This window comes from Eubalaena glacialis, chromosome 12, assembly GCF_028564815.1.
Source record: "Eubalaena glacialis isolate mEubGla1 chromosome 12, mEubGla1.1.hap2.+ XY, whole genome shotgun sequence".
In the NCBI taxonomy this organism is placed as follows: Eukaryota; Metazoa; Chordata; class Mammalia; order Artiodactyla; family Balaenidae; genus Eubalaena; species Eubalaena glacialis.
In genome coordinates, this window is record NC_083727.1 from 21,109,832 (window position 1) to 21,113,842 (window position 4,011).

At 48.4% G+C, this 4,011-nt stretch overlaps 1 non-coding gene across 1 annotated transcript; it reads right to left on the minus strand.

Moving 5' to 3' along the window:
• Positions 1 to 481: 481 nt before the first annotated feature.
• On the minus strand, positions 482 to 564 carry TRNAL-UAA (transfer RNA leucine (anticodon UAA)). Its single transcript has one exon. It is a non-coding gene; the product is annotated as a tRNA-Leu (tRNA).
• Positions 565 to 4,011: the final 3,447 nt, after the last annotated feature.

Below are 4,011 nucleotides of genomic sequence, written 5' to 3' on the forward strand. Positions count from 1 at the left end.
ATTTAACGGAAGAATTGTGTGCATACAATTAATTTTGGCGAAAAGCTAGGAAAAAGTAGAGATGAACTTTTGACTTTTCTGCACAGGCACTTTTCTAACTACGATGCTGTATCACAAGCGCCCTTCCTGCCCAGCTGGCTGCCTCCCTGCAAGCGAGGGAACTGATCCCCGCGGAGCGGGCTGCCGCCGGAGTCCCAACCCCACCTGAGCCCCGCGAAGCCGTTGACCGGCAGCGACGCCGACCCCACCCCACCCCATCCCGCCCCACCGCCCGTCCCGGCCCGGGGGACAGCGCCCGCTCCCCACGCCCAGCCCGCTCGCTGAGTCGCCTCTGGCCTGTGGGAGGCGGGGCCGCGTGTGGTCGGGCTTGCGCCTCTCTCAGCCAGGAGACACAATCCCTGAGTCCAAGACATGGTGTGCTCGGTGAAATTTACATTTTAAAAATAAATTAATTTTTTAATGAGAGAAGAGGAAAACTGTCTACCAGGAGTGGGGTTCGAACCCACGCGGACACATGTCCATTGGATCTTAAGTCCAACGCCTTAACCACTCGGCCATCCTGGTGCAGGCGCACAATCTCTTCTTCGCTCTTCCTACAAGTCGTACTCCACCGTCCTCCTCGCGCCCGCCCTTGTGAAGGCCGAGGGCCCTTCGCCGCCGCTCCCTTAGTTTTCCCAGCCCGAGACGGAGCTGCCTGGCAGCCGGAGCCTCCTTTTTCCGCCGCCGCAGCTCACTGTTGCCCCTGGCCCGCCGCGGCCGCCAGGGCAACTGCAGCCGAGCTCGGCGCGCTTTCGGCGGCGGCGGCGGCGACCCTCCGCTCGCTTAGGCGGAACTCGGGCCCAGCCACTCTACTTTCGGTTTCGAGGTGCGCGGGCGCGGGAAACAAACACGCTCGTAAACCTCTGGATTCCTAGCAGCACGTTTTAGGAGGCGCCCGGGACTGGTGGCGGTGCTGAGACGGAGCCCACAGAGTGGCGTTTAGTTTGTTTTTTGGTTTGTTTCATTCCAGGTAGAATAAACTTCAAGGAATGAGTTGCATGGGCAGCAGCAGAGTTCTTGGACGCCCGTCCCTATGGGCCGCTTTTCTTCTCAACAAGTCACACGGGCAGGGAGTGTTGTAGCGACCTGTGTCTATACTGCGGCGCCACGTGCAGGGAGCGCGGCACCATTCGCCCTCCCGACTGGCTTCGGGCACGCTTCAGACGCAGTGCCGGGGACCTCCTCTCTGTTCCCAGACCCTCCCTTGCACCTAGATGTTTATGTTCTCGTATCTTAACTGTTCTGCCGTGCCCTCCTTCCTGCCCGTGCACAAGAGATTTCAGTTTGTCCTCTCAGTTGACTTCCTTTTCCAGGGCTTTCGCTCCATTCTCCACCACACAGGACCTGGAAGCCACCACAGAGCCAAGGCTTCTGTGTTCTGGAGCGTCAGGGAGCCTGGGGACTGAGCCACCATCCGGCAGCCACGGCCTTGTTGAGACAGTGCAGGCAGCTTTGACCGAGAACTTATGTCATCCAGGAGACTGTAGGCATTCACGTCACCAACTGGCTCCTCACCCACTGGGTCACACTGTGAGAAACCCATTGCCCTGCCACCTCCTGGACGCCTGTGATCCCTGGGAACACTGCCCTGACCTGTGGAGGCCTTCGCCCAGCCTGCTGCCCTGGTTCTCTGAGTTCCAGTCAAGAACATGACCGCCCCTGAGGGAGCTCCCCCGGATAGTAGTGGATGAAATTGTCCCCTACCCGCTTTGCCACTTAACATAGTGAGGGATCAGTGGCCTGTGTCAACATTCCGGCCTTAACACTATCCCTCCCGCTGAACGTGAGGCCTGGCCCTCCAGGAGCGTGCAGTCAAGAACAGGGATAGAGCATTTCCTCCGGCCTGGCCCTGCCCTGCTGAGAGAAGAAGGGGAACTTGGACTCTTGCCAGGGTCTAGAGACATTTGTGTGATGATGACACAGGATCACCACCCACTAACTCACCATCTCCATCTCGGAGGCTAAGTTCTGGCTTGTGCCTTAGGAAGCAGGCCTCAAAATGGAGGAAGTTCCCCAAACGTCAGAAGAGTGTTCAAAAGATGCTGGCAACTGCAAGGCATGACAAATATCCACTTGAATGTCAGAACAAAATGTGAAAGGCACGGTGCAATGACACTTGTTATAACTGACAATATTAGAGAGCAAATGACAATATTAAGATAGATTTATAACATTGGAATGGCTTCATGTTCAGGAAATTGCATTTGACATACTTCTTATGGGGAAATGTTTCCCTCTATTTAAACTATTTTTCACTGTGTGTTTATTTAAGCCATGATATTCTTTATGCATTCTATGGTGGTTTAAAAAATATGTCTATAACTGCTTTGATACTCCTCCCTTCAAGACATAGAGCCTAATTCCCTTCTCCTTCAATGTGGGCTGGATCTTGTTTCTAAGGAGTAGAATAAAACAGAAGAGACAGTATGCAACCTCGGAGAGTAGGTCATCAAAAGGCACTACTGCTATCAACTTGGTTTCTCTCTGTTGGATGATTCCCTCTGGAGGAAACCAGCTGCCATGTCCGGAACAGCCTTTTCAGAGGCCCATGTGGGGAAGAGCAGCCAGCAAGGAACTGAGGTCTCAGTCCAGTAAAGCCTTCGGATGACTATAGCCCTGGCCAATATCTTGACTACAACCTCTTGAGAGACCCTGAATCAGAACCACCTAGCGAAACCCTGATTTCCTGACCCTCAGAAACTACATAAGGTAAATATTTTTGTGTTATTTTTATGCAGCTATAGATAACTAATAGACAAACTAGCCAGAGTTAGTATCTCTAGCTTTGACAATGTATTCACAGGCATATATTTTGTTTCCATACATGTACCTTAAAAGACCCTGCTGATGGCAACACCAATTGCCTAAGATAATGGGGGACAAACTAGATCACTTTTACATGATTGGTAGGAGTGTAAAATGGTATGACCACTCTGCACAAAATTTGGCATTTCTAAAAAGAAACAAACATACAACTACCATAGGACCCAGCAATTGCACTCATGAGCATTTATCCCAGAGAAATGAAAGCTTACACACACACACACACACACAGACATTTGTTGCACTTTAATCAATTCATGATAGCCCAAAACAAACAAAGACCCTGCTGACCCTTTTGCTAACATTGAACTTTCCTTCTTCCATTTGTTTCCAAACTCTTGAATGGAGTTGCCCAAACTTTCCAAGTCCACTCATTTACTTTCACTTTTCCCCAGAATCCTCTGCTGTGTGGCTTCTACTTTTCTCTCTCTTTATCTTTTCACAATGAGAGTATCTTTACTAAAAGACATTCAAACTGTGAAAGTTGTATGAAGTTCAAACAATACAGAAGTGAATAAAGTAGAATGCATAACCCCTTTCCACAACCCATGTCATTCCAGTTATACTGAATTGGGACCCCTTGGCCCTTAGAGATGCTAAGCCATTTTCTGTCTCTCTCCTCCTGATTCTTTCTGCCCAGCTCTCCTCCAAGGCCCAGCATAAACCCTACCTTCCCACCACACACAGAATTGTAAAGTGAAATGAGTATTAAGTTATACTTACCTGTAAATATGAGTGTACAAAACTTAGGAAGTTCCAAATTAGACTGCAGAAGCATCCTTATAACTCTGCCTGATCTTATTTATTATAATAATTAAGGTATGTGATAACATTAGGATAACAGTAAGGTATGTGATAACATATTATTTTTAGTGACATAATTTTCTAAGTTATAGAATTTAAATTTTTGTCTCAAATCTCATGAAATGTAGAATACACATTTCCTATATATTAAGCAGCATATAAATTAGTCTTTTTGTCCATAATTAAGGGTTGTTGTTATGACAACAATGATTTTTTCTACAGAGGAAACAAGAGGCAGCAGGATGTCATAATGTAAAGATGTTATTTAGGCTGTGGAGTCAATAGATCTAGTTCAAATTCTAATTTTTTCCAAGCTGTGAGGCAATATACTTAACGTCTTCAAGT